A 13,757-nucleotide genomic window follows, 5' to 3' on the forward strand; every position below is an offset into this window, starting at 1 on the left:
AAGGGCGGCGCCCAGCCCGCGGGGGAGGTCGGGAAGGCAGCCAGTGGCCTCAGATCCAGAACCGTTGGAGTGCAGAGCTTCCAGAGACGTGAAGCCGCAAAGCCAGGCCTCCTTCTTGACTGCGCCTAGTTGGAACTGGCCCTCCAGCAACTTGAACGCAGCCTCTTTTCACACTGGTAGTTCCTGAGCCTCTTGTGAAATGAAAGATGTTCCTCAGTCCAAGCTGAGGACGGAGAAAAGCCGTAAAGCTGACACTGGTATCGCACTGTGATATTTGCTGTTTTCTAGGTTTGCCATTTTCCCATTCAACTTTGCACAGTTTCTTCCACGCTAATGACGCCATAAATCCGTGTCTCTAACCTGGATCCAGCTCAAAACCCCCAGACCCCTATCAAATCAGCTCCCTAGGGGACACATTCACCTGTAAGTCTTGCGGACTCCTCACAATCCGCTTATGAAAAGCACATTCATGTTTTCCTTTAGGACCCCTCTCCTACCACCATCTCTGTCCCAGCTTGGTAAGACTGGCCAGTTGTCCAAGGCAAAGAGAGGAGCTCTATCCGCAGTCATCCCTCACACTTACCTCCACCCTAAGATCCTGGTATACGTTGTAGCTCCTACGTATCTGTATTAGATCACACATTTGCACCGCCTCTGCCCTGGTTCTGGTACTTTTCTTCAACCACTGCGTAGCCTCTTTACTGCCAGCGGGAGGGAGTGGGAGAGACGAGAGATGGGGAGATGGTTCCTTACCTGTGTCTAGTCTGACTCCACTCTATCTTCTCAGTGCCAACCCAATGAATTAAGGCAAACCTAATGCTGCTCTTGGGCCTGTAAATGCTTCAGTGGCTGACCATTGCCAGTAGTTATTTGCTAAGCTCCTTTGCAAGGTCTTATGTGATCTAAGTCAGGTTGGCTTTTCTGTACGTGTTGTACTTCCACCACTTCCCACTTGTACTCCACATTCCAAGAACTTAAAAACCCAAATCCCCCTCCAATGCGCATGTACATGTTTCTTTCACCTGGAATGCACTCCGTGCCTTGTTGGTCCAGAAGGCGCCTACCTTACGCATCAAGTCAGTTCTGTTGCTGCCTTCTCAGTGAAACCTTCCACAGGATTAGATACCCCTTATCCTTTTTGTCCTCTCTGCTCCTTTGTGTAGACTGTATTTTTATCCTGCATAATAGTTTGTTTTCATAACTGTCTCTCAAGTACCTCCTTTTAAATGTCTTTTAAAAGCAGCAGGAGCAGTGACTTTGTTACCTTTGTGGCACACAGTAACAGACATATAGTAGACTTTCATTCAACACGTGTTGAAATAAGGGAATGGTTAAGTAAACACTGATGTATCCACATGTGGGAGACCACAGTGTGGGTGTCAGTTGTTGACATTCCCCTGGGAAGCCAGTCATCGATCTATGCATGTCAGTGGCATCTGAGCAGTTATCTTGCCAAGGTTCCATAGGCTAGCTGCTTTACTCCTTCTCCAACCTGGGTGTCTAATCCAACTTGGCAGCTTGTTGAGTCTTAGGGCTCTGAGAGCCCAGTGCATTTCCCTCCTGTTTCATTCTTACAAGGAGGGGTGTGAAATAGGCAATAAAGAGTATTAATAGTTGTGTCTGAGAGGATTGGTGGGATCAATTGTATTCTTGTGCCTTGTTGGACTGGTTAGTGGTTTCCCCACCATCCTATTGTAAAAGCTGTTGTTTGCAGGAGTTAGAATGACTTGCCGACACCTTTGAGCAAGAACTTTCCTGGAGTCCAAATGTATGACTTGAAGGATAGTGAGCAGACAGCACTAAAAGTCATCCATTCGTTATGGATTTAGTGAGTACCTACTATTTGTCAGGCTATGTGATAAGTGCTAAGGTTTATAACTTATCCCGGCCCGCGGGATCGTCGAAGCAGGCCCTGGAGGAGGGAGTGGGAATTTGGGGAACAAGAGACACGAGAAATGGAGACAAGACAGTGCTCTGATCAAGTCTCGTTTAATGGCGGTAATGCAACGCCTTATATACACTTGGAGGGGAAGGGGTTGGGCCAGAGGCGGAGATGATCTCATCGCGGAGGGCGTGGCCAGGTAGGTATTGGTTTCTCGGGTCAGATGTCATGTTGCGCCTGCGCTGTCAGTTGGAAACTTTCCCGGGCGCGGGATGGCGCCTGCGCTACAAAGTAACAATTTTCCCACGCACGGGAAAGATGGGTGAAGAAGCAGCAGGAAGAGCGCCATCTTGTGTGAGGTATTTAATACAGGGAAAAGGACAAATCTAGGAAGGAGGTGAGAGGTGGAAATGAATAGAGCTCAGGCGTTTTAATCGTTAATTATTATTCGCTATGGCCGGGGCACGCAGCTCCGGACAGGTCCCCCTTTTTATTGTTTTATGACAAGAAAACAACCCCTCAGGAACTGCGCCTGTCTTAGGTTGGGTCAACTCATCCCCACCTTCTAGGCCCGTCATGGGATAAGGCAGCAGCAAGGGCGGCCCTCCTGTCTTAGGCTCCGGTGGAGATAGTGTCCTCTTACCCGTCATTGACTGTCCAGTTCAGCACACAGGGGAGGTGGTCTTATTGAGGCAAACAAGACTCACCATTTTCAGTCATCTCAAGGCGATGATAATGGACCTGTATAGGTTTGGCCTGGAAGGCCTCGATTTGTTGTCTGACGAATGCCATAAGCTTATTAAGGATTATAGGCCCGAGAGTGAGGAAAAGTAGAAGAGTAAGTAAAGGACCAAGAAATGGCAGGAGATAGGGGAGGAGTCCATCGAGTCCCGTCCACAATGGATTGGCAGCCAGGCCCTTTCTGCGCTTTTCTAGTTCTTCTTGTAAAGTCTTTATCTTATCTCTGACGATTCCGGATTTGTTGGCGTAAAAACAGCACTTTTCCTGTAAAGCCAAACAGATCCCTCCCTGTTCTGCTGTTAATAAATCTAGACCTCTTCTATTCTGGAGAACTACTTCAGCTAATGAGTCTACTTGGTCTTGTAAATCTTGTATAGTACTGGATAAGGTCTGTATATCTGAAATTAATTGGTTGGATAGTTTAGTATATTGGGTTAGTGAGACCCCTAGGCCTGTGGCTCCTGTAGTAAATGCAGTGGTGATTCCTAGTCCAGCCAATAAGGGAATAAATTGTATGGCTCGTTTCGGTCTATAAATAAAATGTTCGATGGCAGGGATGGGGATAGGTTCATCTCCAGGGATGATATCAATGTCGGGGAGAAGAGTGGCCAGAACACAAAGCCCTGTCCAATTTGTAGGTAGATAAGTATATGCCATGTTGTTTCCACAGACGAAAACCGAGCCATTTACAGCACACAAAGGGTTAGTGGCATTGATTATGGAGGTACAGTTGTCAAACACAACATAGCCTAGATCAATTTCTTTAGTGCTATTATATGACGGTGAAAAGAGGCAAGAGGAATTAGAAAACGTCATCGGTTGAACTAAGAGGGGAGAAATAATAGGACAGGAATTATTTACCAAGGATTCATTTGAGTAATTGACATAGGACAACAAAAGGTTAGGTATAGCTAGAGGAATAGGGGGGGCCCATTTTAAGACAAAGCCAACAATCGTGGGCTAGGCTTGTATTGGACATTTGAAGTAAATTGTAAGTAGCATTGAGGATATCAAAAGTTTGAGCATCGAGCCTAAAATTATCTCTAATCTCAGGCAGGGCTAAGGGGTGATATTGAAGTTCAGGATATAGAGCTTTATGAATCTCTTCTAATTTTTTCTGGACGGTTTTAATTCTTGCAATATCTAATGGGCCTCCTCCATCAGAAATGTGAATGGGAGCGGTAGTGCTCCAACAAACAGGCTTTCCTTTTTGGCCATTACAAGAAGATTGTACAAGTTTATTAGTGGATCCTAATACTTGTACATCATTGGTACCTCCAGTTTGTGTTTTTAGTAACGTGGCCGTATAGTATGTCTTATTGCCTGATTTGCATTGTTGATAGGAGGTATAACAGGAACTATGTATAGAAGATTGGAAAGAGCTACAAGGGCATTCTAGGAGCGGCCCGCTAGGCGAGGTGTCTCTTGGGGTAGACTTACATTTCCATAACTGGTTTGGCATTAGGTAAGCTGTCTTGCCCGCGCAAGTCACCTGGGTGATTCTGTCTGACGGAGATTCAGATATTTGTCCCCCTCTGCAGTCACAAGGCTGGCCGTATTGTTTTCGTAGTAATCCTCTTGCTTTACGAGGGTCACCAAAACCTGCATAGACTGTCACTATGCTATATAGAGCGATTATTTTCCAAAGGAATCTCATTTTAGGCTTCATTTTCTGAAAAACAAAAAGGAAGAAACTTCTCAGGGAGATTTATTTTCCCTGGACTGACAATGGTTATGATTTATTTGTCTTACCAATCTTTCAGGCAGCCATCTGGCTGCATCATTTTTTTGTGAGAAGATGCATACTGAGCCTCTTCCCCAAATTAAAACTGGATTGGGGCCATGCCATGAATTATCAAGTGGATCTTTCCATTTTACCATTGCAAACTGTTTTTGAGATTCAGGATGCCAGAAACGGTTGGCAGCAGACTTTCCATGACTGTCCAAATTTTAAAAATTAAGGATAAACAGGGCATGATTGAGTATGTTTCTGGGGGTACCCTTCACGGGGTACCAGCTCCCCCCTTTTAATTTTGTGATAACAGTTTTTAATGACAGATGAGCTCTTTCTACTATACCTTGTCCTTGGGGATTGTAGGGAATGCCTGTGGTATGTTTAATTTGTAGGGTATTGCAGAATTGTAAAAAGGTTTTGGCTATATAACCAGGGCCATTATCTGTTTTGATTTGTTTGGGTATTCCTAAAATAGAAAAGCAATGTAATAAATGAGCTATGACATGTTTAGTGGCCTCTCCTGTTTGGAGAGTTGCAATAATGAATCCACTATAGGTGTCTATGCATACGTGGATATATTTTAGTTGACCGAATTCTAAGTGGTGAGTAACGTCCATTTGCCAAATTTCGTTGGGGATGAGTCCTCGGGGGTTAACTCTTAAATGAGGAACAGGTAAATACGTTATGCAGTTGGCGCATTGTTTAACTATTTGTCGAGCTTGTTCTCTAGTAAGTTTAAACATAAGTCTTAAGGTTTGGGCGTTTAAATGATGTAAGGCATGTGCTTTTTGTGCTTGTTGCAAATTGTCTGTAGTGACTGTGGCTATGGTTTTTGTTGCCGTGTCGGCTGTTGCGTTACCTTGTGTTAAAGGTCCCGGTAATCCTGAATGTGCTCTGATATGCCCAAGAAAAAAGGGAGTAGTCCTTTTTTTGAATAAGTTGTTGACATTGTAAAAATAAGTTAGCTGTGTCTGAAATATGTTTAATTTGAGGCACGGTCTCTAAGAGGGGTATTGAATGAGCCAGGTAGGCGCTGTCTGTGTAAATGTTAAGTGGCTGACAAGGAAAAGCTGATAATGCTGCAATTATAGCTTGCAATTCGACCAGCTGAGCTGATGTATAAGTGGTCTGGAATTTAACGATTACATTATTGTAAGTGTATGCGGCGAGTCCTGTAGAAGATCCATCAGTGAAAATTAGTAATGCGTCATTGAGAGGTTCTTTACTGGTAATATGGGGAAACACAAACGCATGAAGTTTGCAAAATTGAATGAGTTTGTTAGGTGGGTAATGGTTGTCAATTATGCCAGTGTAAGAAGCGCAAGCAATTGGCCAGGCTTCCGTATTTTGTAACAGCCAATGGATGTGTGATTGAGTGTAGGGCTGTATAATGGTAGAGGGTTCTATTCCAAAGTACTTTCTACTGTTTTCTCTTCCTAAGATAATTAGATCAGCTATGGCATCATAATAAGGCAACAAAACCTTTTTAGGGGAGGAGGGCAGGTGTACCCACATAATGGGATTGTTCTGCCAGAATAAGCCAGTAGGGGTTATTGTTGTGTTAAAAATAATGAATATTAATGGCTGAGAATAATCAATACTGGTAACAAATTGTGTTGCAATGGCATATTCCACCTGTTGGAGTGCTATTAATGCTTCTTTAGTAATGGACCTGGGGGATTTTGGATTAGAGTCTCCTTTTAATATATCGAAAAGAGGTTTTAACTCTCCTGTAGTGAGTTTTAAGTACGGCCGAAGCCAATTTATGTCTCCCAGTAATTTTTGGAAATCATTTAAAGTTTTTAAATGATCACGACGTATAACGGCCTTTTGATTAATGATTTTGGGTCCATTAATTTGAAAACCAAGATAGGTGTATGGATCTTATAATTGTACTTTTTCTGGGGCTATTTGTAGTCCGGCTGCTGTTAACTTTTGTTTGAGTTGGGCAAAGCACTGTAAGACTTGTTCGCCAATTTCTCCTGCTATTAAAATATCATCCATATAATGTATAATATACATTTGTGTCCATGTTTTTCTGACTGGCTCTATAGCAGCAGCTACATATTTTTGACACAAGGTAGGACTATTGGCCATACCCTGAGGTAAGACTTTCCATTGATAGCGCTTCATTGGTTGTCTAAAATTTGTAGATGGAAGACTAAAGGCAAATCTTTTTTGGTCAGCAGGGTGAAGGGGAATTGTAAAAAAGCAGTCTTTAAGGTCAATAATGATTTTAAAATATTTTTGAGGAATCGCAACTGGTGAAGGCAATCCTGGTTGTAAGGCACCCATAAGGATCATAGTGATATTTAGTGCTCTTAAATCTTGTAAGAGTCTCCATTTGCCAGACTTCTTTTTAATAACAAAAATAGGTGTGTTCCAAGGAGAGTTACTTTCCACAACATGTCCTGCTACCAGTTGTTCCTGCACTAACTGTTGGGCAGCACTTAGTTTATCATTGAGTAAAGGCCACTGATCAACCCAAACGGGCTCATCTGACTTCCAAGTAATGGGGTCAGCGTACCTTTGGGGTGCAGGTATGTCAGTGGCCTGAGCTAAAAATTTCCAAACCCCTTTTTATCAAGTTGTCCTGAAACCAGTATAGGCTGTGGAATACCGTTTTCTCCTTTTCCAAGACCTTTACCAGGGGTGTATCCTTGAGTTGACATTTGTGCAGTAACTATATCATTTGGACTACACATTATAATTTTCATTTGAGAGAGCAGATCTCGCCCCCAAAGGTTAACAGGTAGGTAAGGGATGACAAATGGCTTAATAAGGCCTGAATTGTTTTCTTTATCTGTCCATGTTAGGTATTTAGAACTTTGTTTAGGATTACTGCTTTGTCCAATTCCTCTCAAGTGAGTTAAAGTCTCTGTAGTAGGCCAATGAGAGGGCCAATCTTCCTGTTTAATGATAGTTACATCAGCCCCTGTGTCTATTAGCCCAGTGAATGCCTTCCCGTCTAACCATAAGGTTAGAGAGGGTTTTTGATTTGTAATTGGTTGCACCCAATATATCTCTGATGATCCGAAACCTTTTATATTTCTATTAGAGTGTTGGATATTATTATCTGTTTTAACCAAAGGTAGCAGGATTAACTGAGCTATTCTAACTCCTTGAGGGACAGTAATAATGTTGTTAATAGCTCTGGCCATGATTTTAATTTTCCCTTCATAATCATTATCGATAACTCCAGGGAGGACTTGTAAGCCTCTCATGGTGACACTACTTCTTCCTAAAAGTAGCCCAAAAGTGTTAGGTGGTAAAGGTCCATATATTCTGGTATTTAAGGTTTGTGGTCCCATTTCAGGTGTTAGTACTGTGTGGGAGGTGGAACTGAGGTCCAGTCCTGCACTTCCTGGGGTTGCTCTACTAAGCTTTGAAATGGATTGCTGTTGCTGGCTGGAACAAAGCTGACTGCCCCATATGCTTGTTTCGGGGCCTGGGGCTGGCCCCTCATCCCGTTTCCCTGCCTGGGGGATAAAGGATTTCCTTGACTGTCAGTTTTAGATTTACATTCGTTTGCCCAGTGCCTTCCTCTTTTACACCTTGGGCAAAGGCCTGGAATTTTTGCTTCTGGATTCTTATTTTGGTTTTCATGGCAATCTTTTGCAAAGTGTCCCTTTTTACCGCATCTAAAACATCCCCCTTTATCTTTACCTTTGTTAATGAGGAAGTCTCTTACTGTTTGGCCGCCAAAAGTGGCGGCCATTGCTAGGCCTTGTTGATATGAGGGCCCAATATCTGAACAAAGGCGAATGTATCCTGTTAAATCTGTTTTCTTTCGATAAGGTCTGATTGCCGCTTGGCAGGCGGGGTTAGCGTTTTCATAAGCTAACTGTTTAACATAATCTACACCCGTTTCTGCATTTCCAAAGATTCTACCTGCCGTGGTCATAAGTCTATGCACAAAGTCTGAAAATGGCTCATCGGGTCCTTGTTTAACCGCTGTGAGCGAGGCCCCTGGATCTCCTTTAACGGGAAGTTTTCTCCAGGCCTTTGTAGCGGCAGCCTGGATTTGTGAGAACAATCCAGGATCATATTGCATTTGGGTCTGGGTGTCTGCATAATTACCTGAACCAGTTAACATATCAAAATCCCAACCGTTTCCTGCCTGTTGATTTCTTTTGGCTGTATCTCTACAATTTTCAAAGAACTCTGACTTCCAAATTAAGTGGTCTCCCCCAGAAAGGACTGCCCTAACTAAGGTATTCCAGTCTGTAGGAGTGAGCCAATTATCGGCTACAGATTCTACTATAGCAAGAGTATATGGAGCAGTAGCCCCATACTGAGAGGCAGCAGTCTTTAACTCTTTTATAATAGTAAAGTCAAACCCAGTATGATGTCTCCAAGCCTGTCCCTGTTCATCTATGGTTTCAGTGACTGGAAAAACGTCTTTGGGGGAGGAGTCTTCTCTCTGTCGGCTAGCAACTAACCCCCCTCTTGGAACATGTTGTCCAGGCCGCTGAGGTGGGCGCAAGGAACCCTCCATAGCGTCTGAGTTGGGTATTTTTTCATTTCCTGTTTTTAGCTTTTGGAGCCTAATTATCAATGATTGATGTAACTCTTCAAGTTTAATTTGCTCTTCTAGTTGAACAATTTTTTGTTTTAATTCTTCTTTGGGATCTATTGCTGCCATAACAATGGGCGCAGAAGCCTCATTATGTGTCTTATTATATGGGGGCGGGTATGAAGTAAAGGGAGGCAAATCAGGGTTGTGATATTTAGCTGCCTCTTCCTCTAAATCATCCCAATTTATGTCTGATTGATTAGGCTTATTAATTTCCTCCTCTTTTTGAAGCATCTGCAAAATTGGGCATTTTTTTGGTTTGTTTTCATGTGGCATTTCTTTGTCTGTTACAGAAGGAGACTTGATTTCCTCATGATCACTTTCGAGGGAAATGAGATCCTCCTCCGTATCTTGCGGAGGCTTTGTGAGGTTAGAGCGGGAACTAACCTTTAAAATATGCTCTGTCTGAGCGACCGCAGCCATGACTTGTGGATCGGCCTCCTTCTTATCTATTAAATCTCTAATGAGGTTCCAATAAGAGAAGGCGGTCACAGGAATTTTTTCTGGCCCAAAAGTATTATAATAGTCCTGAAAACAATCCCCTACTCTACGCCATCTTTTGAAATCAATAGTTCCTTCCTGTGGGAACCAAGGGCAAGTGTCTTTTACAAAATCAAAAAATTTAAACAAATCATTACCTTTAACCTTTACTCCTCGTATCTTTAAAGCCTCTTTTAATTGTCCTACATAAATTTGATGCTGACTTAATTCTTGTCCCATTTCGGACGCGCCACTTACCTTCGATTCAGACGCGGCAGGTTCCCGCGATGATCGGAAGAGTTTAATTTCTTTTGTCCTTGTTAGCGGTCGACCGTCCTTTGGCGTCCTCTTCCTCATGGAGTCCCTCGTTTCCAGGTCCCTGTTCGGGCGCCATGTATCCCGGCCCGCGGGATCGTCGAAGCAGGCCCTGGAGGAGGGAGTGGGAATTTGGGGAACAAGAGACACGAGAAATGGAGACAAGACAGTGCTCTGATCAAGTCTCGTTTAATGGAGGTAATGCAACGCCTTATATACACTTGGAGGGGAAGGGGTTGGGCCACAGGCGGAGATGATCTCATCGCGGAGGGCGTGGCCAGGTAGGTATTGGTTTCTCTGGTCGGACGTCATGTTGCGCCTGCGCTGTCAGTTGGAAACTTTCCCGGGTGCGGGATGGCGCCTGTGCTACAAAGTAACAATTTTCGCGCGTGCGGGAAAGATGGGTGAAGAAGAAGCAGGAAGAGCGCCATCTTGTGTGAGGTATTTAATACAGGGAAAAGGACAAATCTAGGAAGGAGGTGAGAGGTGGAAATGAATAGAGCTCAGGCGTTTTAATCGTTAATTATTATTCGCTATGGCCGGGGCACGCAGCTCCGGACAATAACTAAACAAAGCCCAACAGGTCCCACCCTCATGGAGATTACAGACCAATGAGAAAGACAGACACTGAAAAAATGAACACAAATATCCAGCTACAAGCTGAGATGTGTACTATGAAATAAAACAGCAAAGTGTATGAGAGAGAATCACTGGGGCTTCCTATTTTTGGATGGAGGTCTATAAAGGCCTCTGGGAGAAAAGGACATTTAACCTGAGACATGAAGCATAAGAGAATACGAGGAAGAATATTTCAGGCAGAGGATCCTTGGCCAAAGGTCCTGAAGCAGCAAAGGACTTGGTGCATTCTAGGGACTTTATTTATTTTTATTTTACTTTATTATTTTTCTAGCGATTGGGTCTTACTCTGTTGCCCAGGCTGGAGTGCAGTGGCGTGATGAAAGCTCACCACATCCTTGACCTTCTGGGCGTCAGTGATCCTCCTGCCTCAGCCTCAGAGGTGGGACCATGGGCATGTACCACCACACCTGCCTATTTTTTATTTATGTATACATTTTTAGAAATGGGGTCTCATGGCCAGGCACAATGGCTCATGTCTGTAATCCCAGAACCTTGCAAGGCTAAGGTGTGGGAGGATGGCTTGAGGCCAGTAGTTCAAGACCAGCCCCTGGGCAACATAGGGAGACCCTGTCTCCCCAAGAAATTTTATTTTAAATTCCAAAAAAATACAATTTAAAAAATGGGGTCTTGCTATATTTCCCAGGCTGGTCTCAAACTCCTGTGGCTTTAAGTGATCCTCCAGCCTCAGCCTCCTGAGTAACTGGGATTAGAACCAGGGACTTTAAACAGACAAATCAACCTGAAAGACTAAAAGTAAAGGAAATTGGAGAAATAAGGAGAGACTATGAAGGGCCTTTAGGCTCTGTCAAATAAGATCCTAGAGAACGCCGGGCGTGGTGGCTCACGCCTATAATTCCAGCACTTTGGGAGGCCCAGGCAGGTGGATTGCCTGAGGTCAGGAGTTCAAGACCAGTCTGGCCAACATGATGAAATCCCGTCTCTACTAAAAATACCAAAAAATTAGCTGGGCATGGTGGTGTGCACCTGTAATCCTAGCTACTTGGGAGGCTGAGGCTGGGGAATTGCTTGAGCCAGGAAGGTGGAGGTTGCAGTGAGCCATGATGGCGCCACTGCACTCCAACCTGGGCAACAGAGCAAAACTCTGTCTCAAAAAAAAGAAAAGAAAAAATCCTAGAGAAAACAGATGGTACCCTCAAGCTAGGTAGTTAAAAGAATTTAATAAAGGAATGTTAGAGCCTGGGGGCGGTGGCTTACACCTGTAATCCCAGCACTTTGGGAGGCCAATGCGGGCAGATCACCTGAGGTCAGGAGTTCGAGACCAGCCTAGCCAACCTGGTGAAATCCCGTCTCTACTAAAAATACAAAAATTAGCCAGGCGTGGTGGTGTGCATCTGTAGTCCCAGCTATTTGGGTGGCTGAGGCAGGAGAATCACTTAAACCTTGGAGGTGGAGGTTGCAGTAAGCTGATACTATGCCGCTGTACTCACGCCTGAGCAACAGAGCGAGACTCTGTCTCAAAAAGTAAATAGGCTGGGCGCAGTGGCTAACGCACGTAATCCCAGCACTTTGGGAGACTGAAGCAGACAGATCACAAGGTCAGGAGTTCGAGACCAGACTGACCAACACGGTGAAACCCCGTCTCTACTAAAAATACAGAAATTAGCCAGGCGTGGGGTGGTGCACGCCTGTAATCCCAGCTATTCACGAAGCTGAGGCAGGAGAATCGCTTGAACCTGGGAGGCGGAGGTTGCAGTGAGCCAGGATCGTGCCATTGCACTCCAGCCTGGGTGACAGGGCAAGACTTTCTCTCAAAAAAAAAATAAAATAAAATATGTGCCATGGTGGTGGTTTGCTGCACCTATCAAATCCATCACCGAGGTATTAAGCCCCACATGCATTAGCTATTTTTCCTCATGCTCTTCCTCCCCCTACCCTCCCAAAGATGTTTTTTTATGATGGTAACAGTGGCCGGGTGCATATCTCACGCTTGTAATCCCAGCACTTTGGGAGGCCGAGGCGGGCGGATCACGAGGTCAGGAGTTTGAGACCAGCCTGGCCAACATGGTGAAATCCTGTCTCTATTAAAAATACAAAAATGAGCCGGGCGTGGTGGCGCCCACCTGTAGTCCCAACCACTCGGGGGGCTGAAGCAGAAAATCGCTTGAATCCAGGAGGCAGAGGTTGCAGGGAGCTGAGATTGCACCACTGCACTCGGCCTGGACGACACAGCAAGACTCCATCTCCAAAAAAAAAAAAAGAAAAGAAAAAAAGATACAAAAATTAGCTGGGCATCGTGGGTGCACAACTGTAATCCCAGCTACTCAGGAGGCTGAGGCAGGAGAATCGCTTGAACCCGGGAGGCAGAGATTGCAGTGAGCCAAGATCGGCCGCTGTACTCCAGCCTGGGCAACAGAGTGGAAAAAAAGAAATGGTAGCAGTTCATATTGAAAAGGCTGTGGGGAAACAAGCACTGCTTACATATCTATCTGGTGGGATTGTAAAAGTACAATCTTTTAAGAGGACAATTTCTATCAAAAAGCCTTATAATTACTTGGCAATTTCACCTTAGAAATTTATGTGAAAAAAATCAAATAATAAAGACAATATTGTTTATAATAGTGAAGGAAGTAGAAAGTAACATAAATTGTCAACTAGATTTATAGTGCATCCACATTATGGAAAACTGAAAAAAAAATACTAAGGTCCTGAGTCTGAAAAAAAAGAAAGCATTATGAAAAGCTATATTTAAAAGAATACATATGGACGTGAGTAATGAACACTTAACAATGTAGGAAAATATTCGTGCAAATTTTCTAAAAAGCAGTTTGGTTAAAAATAGTATGTGCAGAGAATTAGGTCAAAGTTGCAGTTACAAAAGATGCATAAGTCTAGAGATCTAATGTACAGCATAAGGATTATAGTTAACAACATTGTATTATATCCCAAAAATTTGCTGAGAGGAGATTTTATAGACTCTTTCCTCAAAAAACCCCAAAAAAGGTAACTCTGGAAGATAATGGATATGATAATTTGCTTGACTATAGTTTACTATGCATACACATATCAACATCATGTACACCTTATAGAATAAAAAATAGTGTGTGCAGTGACAGGGTTTAGGACTTACCACCCCAAAATGTGACACCTTGGCATTTGAGAACACAGTAGAAGCAGGAAGATCATTCTCTGACCTTCTTCCACCCTTCTCCCCTAAAGCAGGTCATAAGACCCTCATTTGAGAGATGCCTTCCCCATACCTGGAGGAAAGAAACACCCTTATCTCTGAAGACACAGGGCCACAGAGAAGAGTCTGAACAAACAGGCTTTACCAAGTTCCCCCAGTTATTACCATTAGATCAGACCTTTGTCCAGTCATACCTTTCCGCATGTTGTCCACTCATCAAACCTAAGCATAAAAATGCACAAGT

The 13,757-nt window shown here is 43.8% G+C and overlaps 1 long non-coding RNA gene across 1 annotated transcript; it reads left to right on the forward strand.

Annotated features, from left to right (window-relative positions):
• Nucleotides 1–9: 9 nt before the first annotated feature.
• LOC112613992 lies at nt 10–13,658 on the forward strand. Its single transcript, XR_003117026.1, has 3 exons — nt 10–257; nt 1,715–1,828; nt 13,549–13,658. It is a non-coding gene; the product is annotated as an uncharacterized LOC112613992 (long non-coding RNA).
• The last annotated feature ends 99 nt before the right edge of the window (nt 13,659–13,757 follow it).

This window comes from Theropithecus gelada, chromosome 1, assembly GCF_003255815.1.
Source record: "Theropithecus gelada isolate Dixy chromosome 1, Tgel_1.0, whole genome shotgun sequence".
Classification (NCBI taxonomy): Eukaryota; Metazoa; Chordata; class Mammalia; order Primates; family Cercopithecidae; genus Theropithecus; species Theropithecus gelada.